This window comes from Pseudonaja textilis, chromosome 2 (genome assembly GCF_049901715.1).
Source record: "Pseudonaja textilis isolate UNSWEBS1 chromosome 2, rPseTex1.2, whole genome shotgun sequence".
In the NCBI taxonomy this organism is placed as follows: domain Eukaryota; kingdom Metazoa; phylum Chordata; class Lepidosauria; order Squamata; family Elapidae; genus Pseudonaja; species Pseudonaja textilis.
The window spans coordinates 10,186,036-10,201,404 of NC_141991.1; the positions used below are offsets into that span (position 1 = coordinate 10,186,036).

At 36.0% G+C, this 15,369-nt stretch overlaps 1 protein-coding gene across 2 annotated transcripts in view; it reads left to right on the plus strand.

Annotated features, from left to right (window-relative positions):
• The window catches only part of LOC148126699 (vomeronasal type-2 receptor 26-like), a 76,250-nt gene that overhangs the window by 21,492 nt on the left and 39,389 nt on the right, over positions 1 to 15,369 (plus strand). The gene's annotated exons all lie outside the window — the stretch shown is intronic.

The following is a 15,369-nucleotide window of genomic DNA, read 5'->3' on the forward strand; positions in this document are numbered from 1 at the left end:
AAACATACAAACATCATCCTTTCCTTCATGAGTTTACAGACAGTGTATCAGTTGGTTTATCACTTTTTTTTGTGCATCCATTTCATAGTCTCCATTGTAGTTATATTGTATAATAGCTCATATTATCAATCAACAATTATATAGCCTGATGTCATTATTAAACAATCATTTGACTACAATTTTATTAATTCATACTTTAGCGAGATAACTATAGTTTACTTAGTTCATTTTATAGCAAATGATAAAGTCATAGCAAGTCTATCTTAATAAAATTTTATAAAGATAATATCATAGAAAAAAAGGAAATATGTATTAATTGTTTCCTAAGGTTCTAAATATTCTATTATTATATTTTATTATCTAACCATTGATAGGAAAGGTCCCAAACTTCATAGAATTGTTTATCTTCTTGTTCTCTACTTTCAAATGTCAATCTACTCATTTCAGCACATTCCAATATTTTCTTAATAATTTCTTCCTGTGATGGTATTTTCTCACTCTTCCAATTTTTAGCAAATACAATCCTAGCCACTGTTAATACATTTACAATCAAATATTTCAAATTTTTATTGTATGTATCAGGTAAGATTCCCAATAAAAAATCTCTGGTTTTAAATCTATATGTTCCTTTGTCATTTTTTCCATCCATATGCGAATTTTAGTCCAATATTTTCTAGCGTCCTCACAAGTCCACCACATATGGTAATATGAGCCAGGTATCTGATGCAATTTCCAACACTTTTCAGATTTATTCTTCAACATTCTTGCTATTCTTGTTGGGGGAAATGCCACCTGTGAAACATCTTATACAAATTTTCTTTATATGCTGTTGGCATTGTCATTTTATAATTTTGAGACCACAATTTTTGCCATTTCTCTAAATCAATCATATATCCAAAATTCTTCCCCCAAGCAATCATTGTTTCTTTAACTTGTTCTTCCTCTAGTTTAATTTCCAGTAAATAACCATATAGTTTTTAATCACTTTTTCATCAGTACCTGTCAAAATCTTATCTAAATCAGTCAATTTATCATAAAATCCCTCTATTTTAGAATCTTTAACATACCTTGAGTGTATTTGCGCATATGAAAACCAATTCATCTTTATACCTTGTTCTTCTAAGTTTTGCATTGTTTTAAGTTCACCCTTTTCATCCAATATTTCCCCATATCTAACTGTTTGTTCCTTCTTGTATATTATAGGATAAGAAAAAGCTTGAATAGTTAATAACCAAACTGGGATTTTCAAATAACATTGTCTCTTAATTTTCTCCCAGTTTAACCATAAAGACTCCCGTATATAATGCCTTCTAAAATAGCCCTGCGATTTAGTTCCCTTGTACCACAGAAAAGCGTGCCAGCCCAGTAATAGATCATGTCCTTCTAGTGTCAACAATCTAGTCTTTCTTAATGTTATCCATTCTTTAGCCCACATCAAATTTGCAGCTTGATAATACAACTCCCAATTCAGAAGGCCAAATCCTCCTCTAATTCTAGCATCTTGTAGAAGTTTTAAGTTTATTCTCACTTTCTTACCTTGCCATATATACTTCAACACAATTTTATTTAAATCTTCAAAATAATCTTTGCCAAGCCTAATTGGTATTGTTTGAAACAAATATAAAATTCTGGGTAAAATATTCATCTTGATTGTTGAAATTCTGCCTATCAATGACAGTTGTAGGTTTTCCCATTTCTTCAAATCAAGTGCTATCTGCTGTTTAAGTTTAATATAATTATTCTCCTTCAATGTAGTGCATCTTGACGTCAAATATATCCCCAAATACTTAACTTTATTCATAACTTGAATTTTCAATAGGTCTGCCAGCTCTTCTCTTTGTCTTAATAACATATTCTTTGTCAGAATCTTTGTTTTATCTTTATTTATTTTCAAACCAGCTATCTCACCGTATGTCTCAATCTTTTCCAATAATTTTAAAGCTGTCTCTAGAGGGTCTTCCAGAATGAAAACCAAATCATCCGCAAAGGCTTGTAGTTTAAATTCCTCCTTTTTGATTTTCATTCCTTTTATATTTTGGTCCTCTCTAATATTTCTATTCAACACTTCCAAAGTCAATACAAATAACAAAGGTGATAATGGGCATCCTTGTCTTGTGCCTTTTCTTATGTTAATAGAGTCTGTAAGTTCTCCCTCTAACATTACTTTTGCCATTTGCTTATAATATATGGCTTCTATTGCTTGAATAAATTTTCTGGCAAAACCCATCTGTTCCAGTGGTAGTAACATAAATCTCCAGTTCACATTATCAAATGCCTTTTGGGCATCTAGGAATATCAAAGCCATTTGTTTTTCAGGGTGCACCTCATAGTATTCCAAAGTGTCCAGAATTACCCTCATATTGTCTTTAATTTGTCTCTTTGGCAGGAACCCATTCTGATCGGGATGAATAGAATTATTTAAGTATCTTTTAAGCCTTTCTGCCAAAATTGAAGCAAAAATTTTATAATCTGAATTCAATAAAGAAATAGGTCTATAGTTCTTGATTTGTAATGGATCAGCCCCTTCTTTTGGAATAAGTGTAATGTAAGCTTCTGACCATGTTTTAGGTATCTTCTTATTTGACATAACTTCATTCATGACTTCTAGCAATGGAATGTTCAACGATTCTTGTAAGGTTTTATAAAATTCTGCCGGAAGCCAAAAAAACTAAAATAAATCCTTTTCTGTTCACAATGGTGTCTTTTGAAGAATTGAAAATGCCGTTTGAAAAACTAAGACAAGAGGAAGATGGCTCTTTTGGATCTATCTTTTGCTTTTTAGAAATGGCGATTTCTGCTTACCAGGAAATGCAACAAGAAAGAGGCTGGGACGATGAAGAAGAAGCCATCTTTAATGGACATATGATTTTAAAAAAGGGTAAAAAGGAGAAGAAAATCAAGAATTTAATCTCTAAAAAAACAATTAAGAAAGGGAAAAGAAAGGTGAAAAATCGATATAATGATAGAAAGCAATGGAAAAGAGGAATGCAACAGAGAGGGGAGATTAAAAAGTGGGAGATTGAGGGGGGGGTAAAAAGGCTAGATTTGACAAGGAAGGAAGGGACAAAGTGAAGGGAAGTTATAAGGACTTTAAACAAGATGTTGTTTGTTTTGTTTATAAGCAACTTTTTTTCAGAGACAAAGGGTAAAATAAAATTTTAATAGAGATTCTGCAAAGGTACACAAGATTGCATTTTATATTTGTATTTGAAATAACTAATTTGTTAGGGAATACTATTTTTAATATCTATAAGAATATTATGTGTTATGTCCCACCTTCAAAAATAAACAGATAAGGCTGAAAGTAGCAGTCCTCGCAAACAAAGGCAGCAACCAGGAGTCTCCACCGATCACAGCTGTGGCCAGCCTCCACAAAACAATCCAAAATAATAGTTCCAACAAATCCAATTCCAACAAAAATACTTCAGACCCAAATCCTCCAAGTCAAAGTCTTCAGCTCTCCTTGCAGACAATTTGTTCCCGACAAGAGTGCAGAGTCATCCCTCTTCCTTTTATAGAGCAGCAGCTAATTAGTCTAATTACTGATCTGCCCTCCTCCTGTGTTCCCGTTGGTTTCTTCTCGTAAGGAGACGCCTGCTTCTGATATCCACCCAGCGATTATCTAAATTATTACTTTCACCTGAAGACTTCCCGGCTGATAACCTGATTGAGAAGCCGAGGAGGTTGAAGGTTCAGGCCGGTCCTGCAAATCAAATGTCCTCCCTTGTAACATTCTCATTCAAAACTGCAGGCAAAACTGTTAAGATTCCCTTTTGAAATTCAACAGTCATTTCACAATCAAATCAAACTAAAGGGAGTAACGTTCCCTGGTTCTGACGTCAATCCATGATCTAACAGTCATCAGATTCAAAGTTCCTAACAGGATTGGACCTTCCAATCACAACAATTATGTTTGTTTTTTTTATTCTAAAATGTCATTTAGAATGTACTAAGCAGAATCAGAATAGAAATAATGTTTAATTTTAAGCATTGAATTTGGGGGGAAAATAGAAAGGTGTCATACTTCAACCAGTTATTACAGGAAAAAGTTTGTGTTTAAGAGAAAGATAAATGGATGACTGAAAAAGAACGGACAAAAAATACAAGTGAAATGATTTAAATTGAGATTAAATAAACAAAGTAGAATTAAGAGAGTGAAAAGAGGGGAGAAGATATCTGTAAAATGTAGAATTTTTAACAGGATATGAAATAGTATATAAGCTGAGCATGAATTTAATTTAAGTCTGTACCAAAAGTTATAACGCAGGGCTAAGCCGCTTTCTAAAAAGAAGTTTTATATTTTTTATGTTATGTGTTTTGTTAGTCTATATTTGCTTATTGAGGAGTAATATTGGATAAGAACAATATAAGTAACAATATGAAATATAGTAAGATGAAATATAAGAATGAATAAAACTGAATAGAAATAAAGGAAGAAACAGTAAGAAGGTGGAAAACAGTAATAAGATATGAAGTTGAATATATAAGATGCTTATTAAGTTATGTGTGGAAATGTGATAATTTAGAATTATATTGTACTTAAATGAGATGTCTTATTTGTTTTGTTAAGTAGTTGTTGGAAAAGATGTTTTATGTTCTTATGTCTTATGTTTTGTTTGTGTACTTTTTTTTTTTTGAAAATTAATAAAATTTTACTTAAAAAATAAAAAATTCTGCCGGAAGCCCATCTGGACCTGGTGCTTTTCCATTATTCTTTCTGTTAAGTGCTTCGGTTAGTTCCATCATTGTTATAGTGCTTTCTAGCATTTTTTTCAGTCTCATCAGGTATCTTAGGTAGGTTAGCATTTTGTAAATACTGTTTAACTTTTTCCTCATCAATATCCTCTTGTTTATATAGTTGTCCATAGAAGTCTCGGATAATTGCCTTTTTCTCCTTATTACCATAGCTCATTTGGCCTTGATCGTCTATTAACTGTAATATTTTCCTTGATTCTTTCTCCTTTCTCATTTTGTATGCTAACCATCTACCTGGCCTATTTGCACCTTCAAAATAGTTCTGTTTAGCACTTCTAATTTTTTGCACCAGTTCTTCTTTCTCTATCTGACCCATTTTATGTTTAATTATGTCCATTTTAAGTTTAATCTCTTTTTTCTGTGGCATTTTCTGTAATTCGTTTTCCAGTTTTTTATGATCATCTTCTAAAGCTTTGATAGTTTGCCTCTTCCTAATGTTCTTTTTCTTTGTATAGTCTGTTACTAAGCCTCTCGCATATGCCTTCATTGTATCCCAAACATTCTGTATTGAAATATCTTCTTTTTTATTTTCACTAAAGAAGAAGGCCAATTCTTTCTCCATCCATTGTGTAAAGTCTTTTTCCTTTAAAGTAGTATTATTTAATGTCCATCTAGATCTTCTTTTTTGTCCTCTCCATTTAATTGTCATTGGATTATGATCATGTATTTGTTTCGATATTTATTTCTTGGATATTAGATATTAATTTTGTTGAGGTCCAAATCATATCTATTCTGGACCATGATAAATGTCTATTTGAGTAAAAAGTATATTGTTGAATTTTAGCATTTCTTTCTCTCCATATATCTTTTAGGTTTAATTCATCTATCATTTTGAAAAAGGATTTAGGAGAGTCTTTCTATTTTGTCTTGTTGCTGTTGCTGTATAGTCCAGTTTATTGTCTACAATTCCATTGAAATCTCCCATCATAACTATATTAATATAGTCCAGTCCCAATATTTTCATATGTAATTTTTTGTAAAAATCTTCTTGTTTATCATTCGGGGCATAAATTGCAACCAGGAGTGTTTTTGTATTGTTATCCACTATTTCAACCATTAATACTCTTCCCTCTTCGTCAGTATAAATCAGTTTTGCTGGGATAGTTTCTTTAATATATAAAACCACTCCTCTTTTCTTACAATGGGTCAGAGAAGTGAATATTTTCCCTAATTTTGGTCGTGCCAGTAATTGTTCATGTTGTTTTTTAATGTGTACTTCTTGTAAGCAAATTATATCAAATTTTAACTTCTCTACTTTATGAAAGGTTTTTCTTCTTTTGATAGCTGAATTCAGTCCATTTATATTCATAGAAATCAATTTTTTTTCCTCCAGGATTAAGTTTTGTATTTAAGTCTAACAGCTCTTGTAGATCTTATTTCACGTTGTTCTTTGGTCTCCACTTGTTCACCTACTGCACCTTCTTCTTTTCCCATCTCCATTTGGTCCTCTTGAGATTCAGTTGAGATGATCTCTTTTTCTGTTTCTATTTCTCTTTTTTCAAAAAATTGATTGTAAAATATTTCTGCTTTCTCAATTGAGTCAATTCTGTGTCTCTGTTCTTGCCATGTAAACATTAATCCTTCTGGAATCAACCATCTATAATTCACCTCCTTTTTCAATAACATTGTAGTCAGGAATCAATATTCTCTTCTCATCTCTCTCACTTTTCTGGGTACTTGTTTTAAAACCACAATCTCATTGTCTTTATATTTCAATGTCTTCTCTCTTGCCACTTGTAATATTTGTGTTTTGATAGTTTTCTTTGTAAATCTGACATGAACCTCTCTTGGTAGATTGTTCCTCATCGCATATCTTGTGAAAACTCGATATACCTCATCTACTCCATCCATCATCTTTTCCTCTGATATTCCCAGGGCTCCAGCCAAGATTTCTATCATTATTGCAGCCAAGTTTTGTCCTTTTTCTTCCTCTATATTTTGAAATCTGAGATAGAATTCTGACTTGTCCAACTCCCACTTCAACATCCCACTTTTGTCTTGTTCAACCATTGTTAATCTGCTGTCAATATTTTCAATTGTCATGTCTCTTTGCTTATCTTTCTCTTCCATTTTTTGGAGTCTCTCATCATATTTCACCATCATTTGTTGAATATTTTCAATTTTTTTGTCAGTCTTCTCGATTCTTTATTCAATACTCTCCATCCTTTGTTCAATACTCTCCGTCCTTTGTTCAATATTCTCAGCTCTTTGTTCAATGCTTTCTATTTTCTTTTCAATAATATCAGATTTCATTTTAAGTTCTTGAATTCCTTGCATAATCATCTTTAAATCCACTTGTCCTTTATCTTGCTTCGACATTATCTGGGTTAAACGTTGTCCTCCAGCTGCTGGTGAAGCAGGAGCAGAAGTTGAAATGCCAGAAGGTATGGGTTTCTTACTCATTTAGGTAACTCAGGGTCTTCAAGCTCTTTTAATCCAATTAGTAGTGTGGTCAATTATGATCCAATTAGGAAAAGAGAAAAATTAGAAAAATAAGAAAAAGACAATAAAAAAGCCCAAAATTAAAAAGAAAAAGTTCTTCAGGTTCTTCTAGACCTTAATCCTATTGTGAGATAGTCAATATAATTCAAAAAAAAAAAATTAAAAATGAAGAAAAAAAAAGAATAAGACCCAATAATATTAAAAAATAGTAAGAAGAGAGAAAAAAGAAAAAATTCTTCAGGTTCTTCACACCTTAATCCAATTGGAAGATCTCAAAAGTAAAAATTATCCATCAAAAATGGATCAAAAATGGAGATGGAAAAGGCAAAAATCCCAATAGGAAAAGAAAAAAAATATTCTAAGGCTTTTCCTTTACAGAGAAAAATAAATAAATAAAAAATAAATATACAATTATTTCCAAATACTATGGGATTGAAGAGGAGGGATAAGACAGCTAAGAAAAAATAAAAAATAGCACACTGCATTTTATTTAATGGTCCAAGGCTCTTATTATGGCTTCTCCACAAGTTTCAAAGCCAAGCTTCAAATATTCAGTTGTTGATAGAAGTTCCGAAAAGCACCTGTAAAAACATTCTCCAGTGTTCTTCCCTCTATCTTATCAAATTCCAGTGTCCTTGAGAGAGAATTTTTCACAGTTCTCTCAGCTTCAAATAAAGTATTTTCAAGCCTCTAGTTGGCAGTGTTACAAAATTTCTTTGATCAACTCCCCCTTCTTTCCCAGAAAAAGCATAACAGAAAAAAAAGATATATATGTATGTATGTATGTATATATGTATATGTATATGTATATGTATATGTGTATGTGTATGTGTATGTGTATGTGTATATGTGTATATATATATATATATATTTTTTTTTAAAAAAAGGAAAAATTACTAAAGGGAGCCTCTGTTCTAAAAAATATGAACTGTCAAAAAGGAGAGAAAGAATAGGTAGATATAAGAGAAAAAAACAGTCCAGTTAATAATTGCTAAATCGCAATAGAAGTTCAGTAAAAAAAAAAGTAAAAGTAAAAAGCCAAGCCTCACTTTGATATTTCTCTTTAAAAAATCACCGCTAAGTCAGTTTTGTCAAAAATCTTACAGATTTCTTCTCCTTCTTAGGGTGTCCTTAAGTCCCAAATATTAATAAAAAAAAAGTCCTCACCAATCAGTACACTTTCTCTTTCAGTCTCTTCCTTTCGGAGCTGTCCCAGCTTCAGCAGCTTAATGGCTGCCTCTCTGCCAATGGTAAAAGGGCTTCTCCTGGATCAACCAGGGACTTTGTGATGTCCCTGGGATCAACAGAATGCGCCCCTTACTATCACCGTCCCTACGGGATGGTTTAGGTCCATTGGGACCGACCAGGGGTGAAGATATCAGCTGCAATCTCAAAGCCCCGAGATTGAAGCTGTATTGCAGCAACGTGGCTCCGCCTTCTCATAGCTTGTTTTTTGTTAAGTTGTTGTAAAAATACTGTGACATCCAAATACAGTTCTCGTATTGTCTTTTGTCTTTTAAGTAAAAAGCAACATTGATCTTTCTGAGTCAACTCTTGGAAAATGTTTTTAATCTATCAGCCAAACTTGAGGTAAATGCTTTACCATTCATACTGAATGGGGATTATAAACATGCAATCGGCATCTCCCTGGAGGTCATTCTTTAGGACTCTGAGGGAGATGCATCCTGAGGGTCCCCCATGGTCCCTCCAGACCCTCCAGCCAGATTCTCCTTGGCAGCCATTGCTCCCACTATCCCCAAAGGCTCCGTATTTGGGGAGAATCTCCTCACTGCAGCCATTCTTATGTGGGGGAGATCTTCCAAGTCTTAAGCCTCCCCTCTTTTTGAATTTCTGGGTGTTTTGTCATTTTCTCATCCCCCCCAAAACTTTTAATTTTATCCTTATTTGATACTCTGCCCCCACCCACCCCATCTTTGTTTATTCAACCTCTTCTCCATGGGGTTGATTGATGGCTGGGTTCCCAGGCAACCACTGTCTCTTCCCTCCTGTTTGATTGGCAAAGGCTGGGTTGCCAGGACAACACAGGTAGGCAAGGAAAAGAGGCAGCCACTGGGGGGAGAGAGAGAGGTGGGTCTCTTTTCTTCCTTCAGAACTGAGGGAGTTCAAGGGGAAAATCTTCTTTTTTTTAAATGCAACTCTGATCAAATGTATCTCAGAAACAGAAGGATAGAGGGGAAAATGAAAGAATGTTTAAAAAATATTTAAAATTGAAGGAAAAATTCAAGACTTTGACAGAAGGAAAATAGAAAACAGAAACTAAAAACAGGTAAAAGATGGGAAGATGCCGTGAAATTGGATGTTAAAGAAAATACAGTCATGAAAAAAATAGGCACACCCTCTTTGAGTTTCATGATTTTTACATATCAGGACAGAGTAAAACTCATCTGATTTTCAGCAGGTCTTAAAAGTAGATGAATGCAACCTCAGATGAATAACGAGACATAACATATTACACCACATCATCATTAATTACAAAAAGAAGCCAACATGGAGAAGTCACGTATGAAGAGCAGTCAAAAGAGGGTGTGTTTTCTATCTCACATGATTGTAGTGTGGATGAAGAGCTTATAGAAAATACAGAGCTGAAATATAAAACAGTTTTAGTGCTATGATTAATTTTGGCATTACTTGAAAGCCTTTATAATTTACAATTCCTTTTTGAAAAAAATGTGTAAGCATTCCTTTTGTGAAATGAAAATCTATCCCCAGCCACTGCAGACAGACAGAAAACCCGAATCACCTGTTCAAGTTTCCAAGCCTTTTTGGACTTCTGGTTTGCTGGGCTTCAGCAGTAGCAGGAATCCGCGATCGTGCGTGGTTTCTGCTTGTGCTCGCTGCTGGAGTGCCCTGAGCCAGCCGGCTTCAGGGCTAAAGTCACCCTGTAGAGGTGGCTGAAGACAGGGGAGACCCGGCAGGGTTTTGAGGGGAGTCCACACCTCCCCTTCTCAGCTGGCTTAACTCCATTTTCCGAAGGCGGCAGAGCAGCGGTCAGAAATAGCCACCACAAAGAAGCACTCATCTGGAAAAGTATGTGCAGGAGGAAGCTAAGAAGTGAAAGTGTTGGCTGTCTGGGATAACAAGCAACATTCAAGATATCCTGGAATTTAAATTTAAATCTCAAAAAAAGATGCATTGTTCCCAAGGAAGATCCGGAAGCAGTGAATGAAAGTGAAAAGGGAAAGTTTGTTTTTTCTCACTCTCCTTCCTTACGGTGAAAGCAGATGAATGAGAAATCAGAAAAACCCGCATTGGCATCAGCAGGTAATTAAACTGAAAATTAAAGCCAAGGGGATAATAAAGATTTCTGAACATTGAAAAAACTTTTTTTTGGCTGCAAGTGGGAAGGGAGAGGAAAAGAATAAAGAATAAGATTTGGCTGGAGGAGATTGCTTGGAATTTAAAAGAATCGAAAGTTAAATTGTAATAAGACTTCTAAAAGATACATTTTAATTGGAACTTTGTATCTGAATTGTAACTCCAGGAAGAGAAAGTGAAAAAAGAGAAATGGAACAGCTTGTGTGTATTTGGACTGCTTGGTGACTTTGGGACTTTTGGAAATTATATTTTAATGATTAAAAATACTTCAGTGGTTGTTTAAAAATCTTTTTTATAATGGCATCACTTGTGGATGAACTGAAAATTGAATTCAAAAAATATAAAGAAGAGGAACAAGAAGGGAAGGGCTCTTTTAGCTCTATTTTCAACTTTTTAGAAATGGTGATTTTTACCTATGAGAAACTACAAGAACAAGAAGATTGGGACAAAGAAGAAGCCATCTTTAATGAACAAGTAACTTTATCTGGGGAAGAAAGGGGAAAGAGGGGGAAAGAGAATGGAGAATTTAAGACCTAAAAAAACAACCAAAAAAGGGAAAAATAAAGTGAAAAGTGGACACAATGTCAGAAAGCAACAGAAAAGAGGAATACAGAAGAGGGAAATGGAGATGGAGAGACACGGGGGTAAAAAGGGTGTGAAGAAGCAAAGGAGGAAGGAAGGGAAGAGAAGCTACAAGGGTTTGAAACAAGATGTAAAGAAAGAGGATTTATTTAGAGATAATGGGTAAAAATAATAACTGAAAAAGAGATTCTGCAAAGGTACATATAGACTGTATTGTTGTATTTGTATTAGAAAAATAATGTTAGAAAATTGGAATCACATATGATTATAAAATGGGATAAAATATTCAATGTAATTTAGTGAAACTTTTTCTTTTTTGTACAAAATAAATGAAATGAAATATGAGAGAATTGAATTAATTCCTGCCATTTTCTATCTTTAGAAAATGGGATTATTTTCCCATTCACATAGCAGAATGCTGAAAGCTTCCTATTTGGGATGAGAAGATCCTATGACTTATTTGGAGAAGAGACCAATTGGATTAATGGTTTTTTTCCATTTCCTTCTCTGGATCATTCCAGGTGCTCTTTTGAAGCAGGGTCACAATTTTTGGACATGTCCAGAAAGGATGTTAGTATACTTGTGATGCAACAGAGAGTCATGGAATTCTGAGATCCGTATTTCACCTAACACCTCTAGAAATAAGTGATGTAGACATCCAGAGTGTCAGAAGTGGAATCATCTGCATGATCTTCATCCCCAGCTCCACTGCTCTCACCTGCTTTCAAGAGAAAGTCATATAGAGAGAAAGTGATCATGGTCACACAGATTTAAAGTTTCATATTCAAGAAACTCGGACAAAAGACTCCTTCCCTCTCTCTTTGAGGAGTCTTCTTTCTTTTATTCAGCTGTCTTTACTTAATATAACCATCTTATTTCTTAGCTTGTTCATCTCTAGCTGCATGATAATTTTAATTATTAATTGGTTTATTTTACTGTTTGATGATTATGTTGGAATTTAATTTCATTAGTCTTACATTCTTCATATATTTATTTCCTTCAGTTTTAAATAGTCTTAATTTTCACATTGATGCAAAGGAAGAATACAAACGCCCAATAACTGCAATGAAAAAACTAAATGTTACAAGCCTAAGAAACAATATCACAGTCATTTCCCTACTTTTATCATCAGATGTTCCTTAGTGTTTAGATCTGGCCTTAGGATTATAATGTAGCATTTGGGGAAGAAGATGCAACCCAACAGTCCAGCACTGGAAGCCAAGATGGAGAAGACCTGAACAATCACCATGGACTTTCCTTTGGTGCTCAGGTAGGTGGGCAGGAAGGAGACCCAGACACTGCAGAAGACCAGCATGCTGAAGGTAATCAGCTTGGCTTCATTGAAAGCCCCAGGTAAATTCCTGGCCAGGAAAGCTACAGTGAAGCAAATGGCAGCTAGGAAACATATATAGCCAAGGACAACATAAAACATGGTGACAGAGCCTTCATTGCATTGCAGGATGATCTCTCCAGGCTGGGTGTGCAGGTCAGACTCAGGGAATGGAGGAGAAACTCCTAGCCAGATGGAACAGATGAAAATTTGTCCAGCAGAACCAGAAAGGATGATGGAGTTGGCCAAGCTCTTCCTCAACCATCTTCTCACTTTGTTCCCTGGTTTTGAGGCTAAGAATGCCAGCACCACCGTGATCGTTTTGGCCAACAGAGATGACACAGCTATTGAGAAAACAATGCTGAACACAGTTTGTCGGAGAAGACAGGTGGCTTTCCTTGGCTGTCCAATGAAGAAAAAGGAGGACAAGAAGCAAAGCAAGAGGGAGACCAGGAGGATGTAAGAGAGGTCCCGGTTGTTAGCTTTGACAATGGGAGTTTCTAGATATTTAATGAATATGATTAAAATGAATCCTGTTGATAGGAACAAGAGTAGGGCATTGGACACCAGGACAATGCCCAGATATTCTTCATAGGAGAGGAAGGTTACTCTTTTGGGGATACATTGGACTCTGCTGTCAGTTGGATATTGATCATCTGGGCACTTGGTGCATTTTTCAGTATCTGAGAAAACAGAAAGTAATATTTCTTTTATATCTCTTTTCACCTTTCAAGAAAGATCTTCTTTGGATGTCAGATGATATTGACCAACCATGGCAGGTGCCAATATTTAAAAGAACAAATGGGAAGTTGGGAGGTTGATAATACTAATTGTGAATGTGGGAAGATCCCACAAACTTTACCTCATATTGTGATGGAATATACCCTCAGAAAGTTCCCCGGATCCATGCAAGAACTGCATCGTCTCAAACTCACTTTTCATAATTTTTATGTTTTTGTGAATTTTATGCATTAATGCTGTATTCTGTTATACTATACAAAATAAATAATAGCTGATACTGAGAAACAGGTAATCCATAGTTAAATGGTTAATATGACTCTACATACATATATAAAACATTTTTGTCTAACCATCTTAAAACAAACTTTGTTACAGCTTACAGTCCAGAAAAAACCTTTTAATATATACAGCTATAACAACAAGCACTAAAAAGAGAAATACTTGTTGCCATAACTACCCTTCAATGATGCAAGCCACCACATTCTCAGCCTTCACTACTAACCTTACCTTTTCCCAATGCCTGGAAGAAGAACCAGGTCTCCAGAATTTTTTTTAAAATGGGGGTGGGGCTGTTGGGTGTTCAATAGGACAGGAGTTGCAGCAGAAAAGGCATGCTTCCTAGGACCCACTAAGTGGCAATGTTTTAGGGAACAGACCTAGAGCTTGTCTATTATATCTTCCCTATCATCAGGGAGAGGAAGTCCCAGACCAAATCCAGTCCATGGGCCTTGTGTTTGACACCTCTGATGGTAAAAAGTAAAGAGGAAAGGAGAGAGACTCCAGTCCCGAGAAATATCCCATTGCAGTTTTTACCTCTGTTCCCAAGAACACCAATTGAAATCACTCATGAATAAAGAAAAACCTTTGGAAAACCCTGCCTCCTGCTCCCAAACCATGAAGCTAGTCCAGAAGGATATTGTGATTTATGGTATCAAAAGCCACTGAGAAATCCAATGATGCTTCTTGACGAATGTATCTTTTCTTTTTATGTACACTGAGAGCATATGCACCAAGACAAATTCCATGTGTATCTAATTCTGTGGTGGGATTCAAATTGTTTTACCACTGGTTTGGTGGGCGTGGCTTGGTGGGCATGCTTTCCTACTGACCTTCTCCTGCACTCTCCCTGTGTGTCAGCCTCAAGATCTCTTCGGGTACCCCAACTGCTATCCATCCCCTTTATTTCTCCCTTAGTTTCTCTACTGCTAGGCTTACTTCTTTCGGCTGTCATTAGCAACGGGGGGAGGGGTAATTGTGGAGGGGAAGAGAGCTGGAGGTGTTTTGCATTCCTTTACTGTGGGCAGAAGAAGGGGGGGATTTCTTCTTTCCAACTTTCCATTTCCTTGCTAGCCTCTATCCTTTTTGCGCAGCTGCGAAGTCTTATCAAAATATGTCAAGGTCAACGGACAGAGGCCTCATCACCACCTGAAGATGCTCACATGATCATATTCAGAACTTTTAATTGGAAGAGACTTCTGGACTTCGGGGGTGGGAACAATTCCATTTCTTTGTATGTGTGATCTGCGCGCCAAATTCTCACTTTCGAATTCCATTTGTAGCTTCCTTTTCATCTTCCAGTAAAAGAAGAACTTTGCTCTGAACCATGGAGTCCGAGTATTTCTTTCTTGGATTTTGAAAGGAGCACACATTGACATTATTCGAAAGTCCCATCAGCCCACCCGGAGAAAACACCAATTTTTCTTCCGAGGGGTTTTCACATCATGTCATCTCCAGCCGGCGCAGGAGGATGAGCAGGGAGCTGTGGGGGGGGCAGCCAATGCTGTTACCAGAGATGCCAGCCACCGATTTTTTAGCTGACCTTACACTGGAAGAAACTCCAGCTGAGATGCCCAGATGGTCGTTAGGAGTTGGATGGAGAGATCCAGAAGACCCCCCTCCTGGAATCACTGTAAGTCGAAGAGGTGCGAGGGAACAGCTGTGGCAAGAGGGGAGGAGATGGAATGCAGGCTGGATCAAGCCGGGAAAAGCTTTAAGGATGCTTCTGAGAAACCCGGCAGGGCTCCAACATATGAGGGGAAGAGAGAGCGAGTTCAGCCTGGGGAAGTCAGGCTGCCACCACCCCTGGCCCAGCCCACGCCAGCGCAACCACCAGCCCCGTCTGGGAGCCCCAGCAGCGGGGTAATGCCTAGAAGACGCCACCTGCCCTCCTTAGATGTGAAGTT